This window comes from Hyaena hyaena, unplaced genomic scaffold (genome assembly GCF_003009895.1).
Source record: "Hyaena hyaena isolate Hyena2069 unplaced genomic scaffold, ASM300989v1 scaffold_1681, whole genome shotgun sequence".
Taxonomy (NCBI): domain Eukaryota; kingdom Metazoa; phylum Chordata; class Mammalia; order Carnivora; family Hyaenidae; genus Hyaena; species Hyaena hyaena.
Genome location: NW_024082309.1, coordinates 118,529 through 130,978, shown reverse-complemented (window position 1 = coordinate 130,978; position 12,450 = coordinate 118,529). Strand labels below are relative to the sequence as shown.

The 12,450-nt window shown below is 51.3% G+C and overlaps 1 pseudogene; it reads right to left on the bottom strand.

Annotated features, from left to right (window-relative positions):
- Positions 1–7,513: 7,513 nt before the first annotated feature.
- On the bottom strand, positions 7,514–7,572 carry LOC120226400 (annotated as a pseudogene).
- Positions 7,573–12,450: the final 4,878 nt, after the last annotated feature.

The window sequence follows — 12,450 nt, the reverse complement described above, 5'->3', positions numbered from 1 at the left end:
CTGAGACTGCTACGATCACTGCAGAGCTACTCTCTCCTTTTCCTGAGTGCCCAGTCAGAGTGGTGGCTATGCAGCAGAAAATCCCAGGAAAAAATCAAAACCAGCAAGAAGTTCAAACCCAAGGTGGATCAGGCATTATAATGATATTCAACTGGGGTAACTGGTGTGCACCAGTACGCCAAACTGGTGATTAAGAAGTAACAGTAGATAGCACTGGCCTGAGCCTCTCTGAGTGCCCCTCCGTGGCCTCGGCTGCCCTGGCCCCTCCACTGTGACAACGCCGTCTTCCCACAGTCCAGCCAAAGGGGCGTCCAGGAGGCTGCCCCGGCACAATGGCCATCATCCACTCTATTTAGAGAGAGTAACTTGCCCAAAGTCACACAGCTAGTAAGTGGCCGCACTGGTGCTCAAGCTCATATCTGTCTGTTGGGACCCAGGCTCTTAGCCATTCTGCCGTCCAGCCCAGACAGCATAGAGGTGACCGGAGAAGCTTCATGACAAAGGAGCTCACCCAACAGTCAACATCTTGACCTCCCTCATGTTAAAATACTGTGATACACAGGAGTAGGTACACGTTTGGTGTGGTTTCCTAAATAGCTAAAAGGAATTTAAATTAGAGCCAAACATCTGTAGAACTCCTGAAGCACCTCCAGACATCCCCCCCCACCAATGCCCAGTTCCCTGGAACCCAGCGTGAAGACCCTTGTATTGGGCTAATGCAGGGTTTGGCAAATTATGGGCCAAGCCTAGCTCACCACCTGTTCTTGTAAAGAAACTTTTATTGGAACACAGCCATGCCCATTGGTTCACATATGTCTATGGCTGCTTTTGCACACAACAGCAGAGTTGACTCGTTTCAACAGAGACCAAGGAGCTGGAAATATTTATTTGATCCTGGGCTAAGGCAGACATCACCAGTCTGCCCCATAGTGGGAGAGACCAGCTCACCTCCACCTACGCAGTGGAGGCAGACGCTGGTTTCACTGCCAAAAGGGGCAGCATGTGGGGGCTCCGTGTCCATCAGTGGGCATCATTAGGGTTGCCGAAAATTGCAGGCCCCAGCTAAGTACCTTGAAGTTGAGCGCAACCGACCCTTGGCACTTGAGGATTTTAGATTTCAAGTTTTGACTATTTTCAAGTCTCCCATGGCCTGTTGTGATTTGAAGTGTTGTTGAGGCATAAATTGGACTTGAGTGTGCCCTCCTAAACTCACCGGTGAGGACCAGGGGGCGGGACCCCTGGCTAGGGCTGAGTCCAGATGGCTGTCCAGCACCTGCCCAACGTGGTTTCTTGTTTTAAGTGTGTCATTGTCCTCACGGGGCCTGTCAGGAAGTGATAAGTGCTGGAGGATGGATGGGTTTTGCTAAATACTAGTTTTGGATAACATGAAGTGCCCAGTGTTGACTTCAGCACTCTGATCTAACAAGTCACCCATATGCTCTGTGGAGGCAACAAGTTCTTCGCGAAGAGGGTTTCAGCAAGGACTTTAGGCGGCGCAAACGGTACTTACTGATCAAGCAAGAGATAAAACTCCAGCAAAAGTCAGCACACAATAGTCTTGTGCCATCCGGGTGTGAGCAGCACACACACGTACCTTCACAGTGGACTTGTGGATCACAAGAAATCCAGGACCCTGCAGGTTTAGGAATTGACCGCTGTTGCGGGATCCGCTGCAAGAACGACAAGTGTGGAAGTGGTCCTACCTGTAGACATCACTGTTCCATCATGATACCTTCTCCCATAAGCCCAGACTTGGTGTCAGAAGCCTTCGCAACCCAGCCTTCCGGCGGCCCCTACCAGGGAGCTGGAGTTGGCATGCAAGATGAAACACCATTTTGAAATCCCTGTTGGTGTTGGGCATTGCTTTCCAGAGGGCGTGCAAGGCCCTGACTGTTCATTCTCTGATGCCGTAGTACAACTCAGGAGGCTGGGGTCTCACCCCACTCAGGCAGAACACAAAGAGGAGGGGGGATGGCATCCTGGGGCTGGCGGCTTCCCTGGACCCCGTGCCTGGGAGACTGTGCTGTCTGACTGGGTTTCACCATTTTGAGGCAAAGTACAACACCCCCTGCGGCCAGTAGATGGCACTACAGGCCAGTACTCTGCTGCTGGCCAGCGTTGGTGGTTTTATTCACTGGTTGATTTCCTCTCCCGTGTTACTTGGTGCTGTGCTAGACTCCTGCAGGAAAGGACCTAACATTTCCTGTGTGACAAGCTGATTGCTCTTATCAGCAACCACTGTGATTGTGTGTATGGACACATTCATCTGAGTGTGTGCCACAGGCTAAAAACTGCATGTATGTATGTTTATGCGGTTGTGTATTGGGTCAGATATCTCTGTTGACAACTGTGTGTGTGTGTGTGTGTGTGTGTGTGTGTGTGTGTGTGTGTATGTGTGTGTATGTGCGCACAGTGGACATGACGGTTATCTCTGTTAACTAGGGATCCTGGGGCCCCCATACTTATGACCAGCCCTGTTTCCTGGGACTGCTTCTGGCCATTCCCATCATCTCATGGGCATTTGCACATGTGCGGCATAGGGGCTACTTATCTTTCTTTCCAGCTTCCAGACTCTGGCCAACAAGGTCTTGGCTCCTAACTCTCTGCCTCCCAGCCCTACACCCTGCAGCCTTGGGAAAGAAATGATAAAATCTGTGCTAGGACACCCCTTTTGACTGCATTTGCCTCACCGTTTCTACTTGTTTCTCTTTTCCCCCTAATAGTCCCAGGGTCAACATGTGCAGTTGGGCAGATTGTATACTGCACAAATCCAGAGGGTGTCATTCACACTATGACACGAGTGGAGTTTTCTAAACACCTGCAAAACCTGCCAACGTCACACAGCTGTCTTGGTCATCTTATGGTCATGACCAGAAAAGCTGCCTTCTTCCCTGCTCCCCTGGCCCAGCCTGCTCTAGGCTGGGATTTCTTTCTCTGCTTGGGTGTTCTAGTCTGGCCCAGAAGTGACTAACCCTTGGCCTTGATCAGGAAGTATCTCCCCAATGCCTTTGGGATTGAATTTATGAAAGTGCCGTATGGCTGGCAACTTTTCAGTTACTCATCTTCATAGGATTAGAGGTCCCTGTAAGCCAGACGGAAGTTCTACAGACTGGGGTTACTGCCTCCCGTACTCCTGGCTTGTGGGTGAAAATGCCTTCATGGGTCCACTGTTCAGATGGGTCTGCCGTGGAATCAGGGTAAAGGCCTCCAGGCTGAGCTTGTTGCTGCCACCAAGTAGAAAATCATGAGGTCACCACAGACAGGATGCCTGGGCCTGGTCACAAGGGCCTCCATGGGCCGGGCAGGAGGCACAGATGAGAGAAGAGAGGCAGGGTCTTTAGTGAAATGGCACGTGTACGTGCTGCTGTCTGACGCGATTGCTGCCCCGTGGGAAGTGTGCTGCTGTTGCCAGATCTTCCCGCCCCATTTTTCAAGACAAGCTAAAAATCTGGACTTTTAAATGTTGGCAACTGTCTTGAATTTGGAAAGCACGGCACAGGCCAAACAAAACACATCTTGCAGGCTCAAGCCAGCCCTGGAGTCTCCTGTCTGCACCCTCTGGCCCAGGCCCAGTGACTGGGTTCTTCGGAACCGACTGAGTGCATAGGGGTCTTTCCCTCAGGCTCCCAGAGTTTAGGATCTTTAAGAGACCTCGGAGATAACCTAGTTCACCCCTGTGTGTTTTAAACTGTGTGCACATCAAGTTCTTTATTAGCATGTGTATCTTTAGCTTCTGGTCTCTACTTAAAAGCATCTCAGCCCCCGCTCCCCATAATATAGAACAAGATTTAAAGTGAAGCCTTATACATAGTGTGCTTGTATCTACCTGACTGAAGCCCTATTTATATCTTTATGGGTCTATTTATACCTTTTGGAAACATGGGCTGCCCTGGTCTTCCTTACAACCTAATCTCCTTGGGGTTTTTTATGGTAAACCTCCTAAGTGCCTCCTTAAGCGGTTGGAGCATGCGCTTTGTTATCTATGTGAGTTCCCTCGTCTGAGGAGGGGGTGAGGCAGCTCATACGCGTTCAGCTCTGCCCCTCCTCGGTCTGCCCTCAGCCCTCCCCAGGCCCCAGCTCTGTCTGGCTCACAGCATTTACCCAGTCACATGATACAGTGTAGTTCCCTCTCTTTCCTCATGCTTGTCCTATACCTGAATTTTACCACGTGAGCTTCTGCCTCTTAAAAGCCATTCAAATAAATAGACGACTTTCAAAATAAATCTCTATTGTCTTCTTTTCCTTCCTCACAATTGTATTCACTGACTGGTCCTCTCAAGAAATGCCAGTGACATTTCATGTCATGAGCAGGCCTGACATCAGTTCCATCTGTGGGTACCAGTGTGTCTCTGTAGACCCTCCCTCACCTGAAGACCACCCTGAGGGGAGATTCTGCAGCCTGAACCCCTCAGAAGGCAAGCTTCTCCCAACAGTGCTCTTGGCTCAATGGACTCAGTGTTCCCATGTGGGACTACCAAGGGAGGGTGGGATGGAGTCGGGGGAAGAAGAGGAGATAAGAGAGGGTGTGAGATGGAGGAGGAAGGGCATGACTCAGACTGTAGCCTCAGCCTTCACATTTCTTCCCTCCTGCACCTCAGCGCCCTCCACAGCCCGCCTGACAGGGGGCCGATGCCTCTATACCATTCTGTCCACCACCCTCATTTCTGCTGGCCCTCGACTTCCCCTCTGCTGAGGCCCTGTCAAGACTTATCTCAAATACAGCCTCCTCAACTAGGCTCTCTCAAAACTCAGGATATCATAAGGGATAGATCACTTTCTCCCTTGCATCCTATTTAGGCCCGTGGTTCTTTCCTCCATAGCCCAAAGGAGAATCTCCTGCTTCATTTTGGGGTCCCCCAGCCCTAAATGGGTGTCAACATATGTGCCTATAACTGAATAGTCAAATTCAGGGCTGTTACAGGACTGGGCCAGCTGTTTGCAGCCAAGGTCATTTCCGAACTGGTTGTAAAATTTTGAATATCCCTTCTAAAAAGATCACCAAAGGATCACCCATCTGGGTAGGAAACCGAAGGCACAGGAGTCTTATGACACATTAGTTATCTATTGCTTTATAATAAATTATTCCAATTAACTTAGCAGATTGAAGCAAAAAACCTTTATTATCTCATGGTCTCTGGGGCCAGAATCTAGGAGCAGCTTAGCTGGGTGGTTCTTGCTTAGAGTGTCTCAGGCGGTTGTAGTCATGCTGTTGGCTGGGGCTGAAGTCACCTGAAGACTTGTCAAGGGCTGGAGGGTCTGCTTCTAAGGGGGCTCACTCACATGGCTCTGGTCTTAGTTACCCGCCATGGGGTTCCCAAGTGTCCTCATGATACAGCTATGGCTTCCCCCAGAGTAATCCAAGAGAGAGCAAGGCAAACTTACTTCAAAAGACTGTCTTTTAAGACCCAACCTCAGAAGTGACATATCATCACTTTTGCCATCTGCTATTGATCACCCAGACCAACCTGATACAGTGTGGGAGGGTTGACACAAGGGTGTCAACACCAGTAAGTGGAGATAAGCGGGGGCCATCTTGGAGGTTGACTCCCACATACCATTATAGTCCCATCAGCCTGGTATAACTAGGGATCTCCAAATTTATCTTAGCCATGCCTCTGTCTCCAAGCAAGACTAGACCTGACTGTACCTCCTTGATTCTCCAGCCTGAAGTTCTCCAGCCAGTCACCAAGGATAAGGGGAAATGTGACTCCTCAACCACTTCCTTCCTCACACCTCCCATCCAGCAGATTCCTTGAGGGGTCCTGAGGTCACCTACTTGGGAACGTCATGGAAATTTTGTGTTCTGAAATATCTCAGTCTCACTGTGAGGTTTTTATAATGTCCGTAAGGCCAGTGGTACCAAGAGCTCTTTATACTGGTTGTCATTGACGGGCCGTGTCTAAGGTGAGGGAGAGGGCAGGGTTCAGAGGGGTGGTGGGAGAGCTGGTGGTCCAACACCTCCACCTGCCCAGGTCTTGAGCAAACAGACTCAACTCTCTGGTGCCATAACTCAACCCTCTACTTTCTAACGCCATCTTGGACTGGATTTGGGAGTGAACTCCCCACAACGTGGAAGAGGTGTGACTATGCCTTGGAACAATGGGATGGAGAAATCAGGGACATAATTGTATCTCCTCTGTTGTGCCTCACTCTTCAACCTGCAAAGCTGAAAGACCTGAAGGCTGAGACCTGAGAGCTAAGTGCTCTCTTTCCCTGCCTGTCTTTCCTTTTCCTTATTGGTGGTCAGTTTTACTTGCCAGTAAGTCATTAAAAAATTTTTTATGAACAGGTAACTCGAGGAATAAATGACAAATTCACATCATAACAGTAAATAGAATAGATGTTCTATGCACTTCATATAAATAGATTCATTTGATCTTCACAATAACCTTATGAAGTAGGTACTAATAATTATCCTTTTTTATAAAGGAGGAAACTAAGGCTCAGAGAGGTAGAGTAACTCACCCAAAGCCCATAGCCAGTAATTCACAGAGCTTGATTTAAACTCAAGTTGTCTGTATCTTAAGTGCTACACTATACTGACTCTCTCCTGTATACTTTTAGGATAAAACACACACAAGAAAATTTGAGCTTTTGGGGCACCTGGGTGGCTCAGTCGGTTAAACGTCCAACTCTTGATGTCAGCTCAGGTCATGACCTCACGGTTTGTAGGATCGATCCCCACCTCAGGCTTTGCACTGACTGTGTGGAGCCTGCTTGAGATTCTCTCTCTCTCTGCCCTCCCCTGCTCGTGCTGTTTCCCTCTCTCTCTCAAAAATAAATAAACCATTAAAAAAAATTTTTTTAATGGTTTATTTATTTTTAGGAGAGAGAGAGAGAGAGACAGCGTGAGCAGGGGAGGGTCAGAGAGAGAGGGAGACACAGACTCCGAAGCAGGCTCCAGGCTCTGAGCCGGCAGTCAGCACAGAGCCCGACGCGGGGCTCGAACCCACAAACCGTGAGATCATGACCTAAGCGAAAGTCAGACGCTTAACCGACTAAGCCACCCAGACACCCCATAAATAAACATTTTTTAAAAAATTTTAAGCTTTCATTGTTAGTTTGAGATATGTCCTCTTGAACCTCAGAGGTGGTACAAATAATATTCTGCCATTTGGGTTACTCCAGGGGGAACGTTTGAGGAGTGGTCTTTATTTATTTATTTTTTTTTTTTTAAAAAAAATATTTATTTTTTGGAGGTGCAAGCGGGGGAGGGGCAGAGAGAGGGGGACAGAGGATCTAAAGCATGCTCTTTGCTGACAGGGGGCTGACGTGGGGCTCAAACATATGAACTGTGAGATTATGACCTGAGCTGAACTCGGATGCTCAACTGAATGAGCCAGCCGGGTACCCCGTGAAGCTGAGAGTTTTTAGTCCATTAGGAGTTATAATAAGGAAGCCTTTGATATAAGGAGATGGAAGGGAAAACACAAACCAAAATCACATATGTGACCTTATGCTACCAGAATAGCAGAGAGGGCAAATATTACAAATCAAAAACAAAAGCACAGCTCCATGCTAATCTTCTCTGTATCGTTCCAATTTTAGTATATGTGCTGCCGAAGCGAGCACTGAGGAGTGGTCTTTAATGGGCACCTCTGTAAGGAGCAGACCCTTATTTACAGAGACAAAAATACTTGTTCCTTTCTCCCTACTGTTCTGGATCTGGGCAGGGGAGACATGAGTGAGATAATCTCATTGTCTTGCAAAGGTGAAAGCCAAGTGTTAGAAAGGAGAAGGGACTTGTCTGAGGACAGACACCAGTAGATGCAGAAAGGACATTTCATGCCAGGCCGCTGCTCTAGATTCAGTGCTATTCCCTTTGAAACACCATGTTTTCACCTGACTTCCTCTGAATTGTCATTCTTTCATGCCTCTGGCAAAGTGTCCCCTTGCGAAGATCCAAGCGGTTTCAAGCTCAACTCCGTATAAGGCTGAGGACAGTGCAGCCACATCCCAGGAGCGTGAACTTGTCACCTGCTCACTGGGCCAGGCGACCTTGCAAAGCACGGACCCTCTGCCGCTGCCAGAAGGGTACATCACGTGTCTGTGCCTTCAAGAGAAGTGGCGGCAAGGACTGTCATTTTAGTGAACAGCCTCCAGCTGCTGTAACTTCGGATCCGCTGTGACCTTCAGGAAGCAGACAGCATGGCCTCCCTGGACTGCCCCCAGTCAGCGACTGGGCACAATGGAGAAACTAGAATCAGGCTAGTTGGGACTCCCCTTATGGGGAATCCCTACTCCAGGCCTGGCTGAGACCTTGTCAGAGCTGTACTGAAGGGTGAGGTTCTTCCTACCCGTCTTCCTTCCTGCTCCCTGTGCTTCACAGGTGTCAGGCCCCCATCATGCTCAAAAGGATCTTCCTGCGTATTCCTGTTCTCGCCCTTTATCCTTACAAGTGGTTGCCCCAGTAAATCTCTTGCACCTCTAATTCACCATAGGGTATATCTCCTAGAAGACCTGGGCAGACACACCTTCTCTGGGCCCTAGGGCCCACACCCATTGGCCCCCGGGATAGCTTGTGCCAGATGGTCTTAAAGTTCCCCATCACTACTACTGGTGCAATAGAGTGGGGTTTCCTTGTCAATACCAGGAGCACGGTAGAACCAAATTCCAGCCGTAGCCAGAGGTGAGGGACAGGGCTTCCCTAGTCCAGGGTTCCCGCTCAAACCAACAGGGCCCTGCCTTGACCCCATTATCACTTCCCAGCCCCAAACTCCAAGAGGGAGTTAGGGGTGGAAAAGGGCCGAAGGGCCTTAGACTAGGGTAGGAGCCCTGAGTTCTAATCCAGTCTTTACTACTAATGTCTCTTCTCTGGGCTTCAATTTTCCCCATCTGAACAGTGGGATTTTGACTTGGCTGGCCTGGGTGGGGGGATGGAAACAGTGGCTGTTTTCTGGGTTTAAGAAGGGCTTTGGCAGCTGGTAAGGGCTATGCTGCTTCCTCTTCCTGTGAAGACCAGACCAGTGGAGATGTGTGGGAAGCTCTACCTGGTAGCATCGGGGTGAGGGCCAGGCATGCATCGAGTGTCCTATATGCGAGTGTCATGTGTCCATGACACCCACACGTTGTGGGGGCTGAGCCTGGGCTCTTGAGAGTGGCCATCAGCCCCAGGAGGGACAGCGTCCTGAGGGCCATGGTCAGGGGAGGTAAACAGCCAGTAGCAGTACAGGAAGATCAGGCTACCATAGAGGGCACCAAAGAAGTACGCAGAGGCAGTAGTACCAGTGCCCAAGGGAGGCTGGACAGGCTTCCTGGAGAGGGTCTCATGTGCTGGGTTCTGAAGGCTGAGTAGGAATTTTCCAGATAAAGAGAAAAGCTTTCAAGATGGACAGAATACAGACTCAGAAGTATGAACCTATGTTGTGTGTTCTAAAACATATGACAAATGGCAGGGCTGGGGCAGAGGTCAGGGAAGTGGTGAGAGAGTGAGCTGCACCCAGACCGTGAAGCACATCCCACAAGGGTCAAGATTCGACAGGCTTCGTATTACATTTGGGAGGCAGCTGCTAGTCTTGTTTCTGTTTTACAGATGAGGAAACTGAGGCCCCAGAGATGGCAGGGGGCTCTGAGGGGAATGTGCCGGGCAGTGTCAGGACCCAGTCAAGCTTGGGAGCCAGAGGCCAAGTCGTCCTCTCTTTATTGGGTGAGGACGACTCACCTCCATTCCCACTCTCCACAGCCATCTGACTTCAGGGAGCAAAGTGTCCTCAGTCTCCCCACCCCCACCCCAGTGTCCTTGTCCTGCTGACATCACGCACACATGGAAGAGAAATGCGCAGAGATTCCAGAGGCCAGAGTGTGGGAACCAGGGCAGATGCCGCTGGCGCTGCCCCAGGGCTGAGACTCCTCTGGAGCCTCAGGCGCTGCCCAGGGGGCTCTGGAATGTGTCTGAGGCCTCTGGCTTCCTCCATTGCGGGCCAACCCCCACTCCCACCCCACTCCCACCCCTCCCCCCGGGTCTGGAAAAGCAAGGGAGGCTCTGATCACCCAGGCCGCCATTCTGGTCCTTGGCAGTCTCTGCGTGCAGGGGTGGGGAGGGGGGATGGGTGGGGAGTGCTGCTTACACACAGGGGCAGGATGATACAGGCACAAGAAAACTGGACCAGCCCAGCCAGTCTGCCCTCGGGGACCCCAAGCTGGGACCACTGGATTCCTGTAAGAATGAGCAGGGACTCTGTAGCCCAGGGACAGAGAAGGGGTCCAAACCGATACTGTCCGCCAACTTCCCTGGAGAAGGTCAGGACTCGTGCGTGTGTGCGCGTGTGTGTGCGTGTGTGTGTGTGTGCGTGCGTGCGTGCATGTGTGCGTGTGTATGAGGGCACACCCGCGCGCATGGGCACGCTCGGTGTAGATGGATGAACAGACACAGACAGATGGTCCCACCCCCACCCCCGCTTGGCCCCAGGGGTAGCTGCGGACTGCATGTTCTGCACATGTGGCTCCCAGCAGCTGCGCATTCCGTCAGCGACCAGCTGTGGCAGCAGCTGTGGAGGTGGGGAGTGAGCACTGATAGGTCCCCAGGGAGCAGGGGAGGAGGGCAAGGGGAGGACAGGAAGGGCCTGGGACGAGCAGGGGTCAGGGAAGGGGTGAGGCAAGGAGGCTCAGATGGTTCTCAGGATGGAACAGCAAGCAGGAAAGTGCTGATGGGGACGCTTGACATCTGGGCTGGGAGCCCTGTGGATGTGGTCCTTGGCACAGAGAGCCTGGGGGCGGCTCTGGGAAGGCCCAGCACACCACCCCTCTAGATCTTGGCACATGAGTGTAAGGAGAAAGACTCTGGGCCGTTGGATATATGGGTCGAGAGCTCTGGAAAAAACGTCTGCATTAGAGCTACACATTTGGTAACCATTGGCTTCTAGGAGGTAAAGCCACAAAAGTAGGTGAGTCTCCTACGGTGAAAATGCATGGAGACAGAGGCTTAGCCCAAATGCTAACATTTCCAAGCTTTCACCCTAAACACCAGGCATTTTATGCATCTTACCTCATTTTATCCTCACAACAAGCCTGTGGAGTGAGCAGCTGTGCTATCAGCCCATTTTACAGATAAGAAAACCAAGGCACAGGAAGGCCTCTAATATCCAGGCTCACCTCCTGCCTCACCATGAGGCCCTAGGGATGTTTCTGCCCCTCTCTGGGTCTCAGTGTCCCCAGACACAAGTGGAGGGAGTGAGGCCCTCTAGAGGGAAGACTGAGTGGCACCCAGGTGCTTCAGCCCTCCCTCCTTGGCATCTCCCCACAGACCCTGGCTCAAGGTGTGCCCACTGTGGCTCTGCTGTTTCCCAAGAGGTCAGGTACCAGCTCCCCCCTGGGAGCTTCTACAGAGAAGGTAGAGGACTTCAGGAGTCCCCCAGCTGCCCTCCCAATCACTACCACTCAGCCAATATTTACCAAGCACCTACTAAGTGCCAGACATTGCTAGGCACAGGGGAGATGACGGTGAGCAACCTGACCCGAGTCCTGCCTTTACGTCCCAGAGAATGACAAAAATTACTCCACAGCTGGGCACCTATGTGTCTCAGTTGCTTAAGCATCCAACCCTTGGTTTCGGCTCAGGTCATGATCTCACAGTTCGTGAGTTTGAGCTCCCAGGTTGAACTTGAGATTCTCTCTCTCCCTCTCTCTGCCCCTTCCCCCCTCAAACTAAATAAATAAACTTAAAACATTTTTTCCGCACAACTGGTAACTCCCAATCGCTGCCCTGAGCATCTCTGCGCCACTCATCCTCTCCTTTGGGACCCCCCAGATACCGCCAACGCCCAGCAGACAGAGGCTCAGTGCCTGGCCCAGCAGAGATCTCATGCAACTTAACTACCTGGAGCTCTGGCCATGTCCATTAAGGAGTGTGAATACCAGCCCCGAGAGGAGATGGGAGTGACTTAGGGTAGGGGCCAGACATTGGGGAAGCACCACTGGAGCTGATAGCTGCCTCTGGAAATCTCCCTGCTTACTCAGCTCTGGGGTAGTGAGGACAGCGTACATGGAGAGAATAGAGGCTCCCCCTCTGTCTCCCTCCCTTTGGACTGAGGCTCTCCAGGGCTCACCCTTCTGCCTACTCCTGACGCCCCTCCATCAGCAAGCAAATTCCTCCTGAGGTCTGCTGGGATCTCTCATGGACCTGCCTCTTCTTCAAAACCGCTTTTGCATCCCTCAGACACTTCCCGATCCATGGATCTGGCCACTGCCTTGACTCGCCCGTTCATGCCAGAGCCTCTGTGACCTTGTGACTGCACATCTTCCTCTTTGAGTCCCTGGACTGGTGACCCAGAGCTTGTTCTTGGTCCTCTCTGGCCTTGGCCCCTGGCACTCCATTCTTTTCCGATTTTCCTCCTTCTTCCCGGAGTTTCTCCAGCTGCTGCTTCCCAAAGTTCTATCCTGGGTCTCCTCCCTCTTGCTCCGCACTAGCTGCCCTAGGTACCTCTTGTACCCCCATGGCTTCCAGTCTACCAG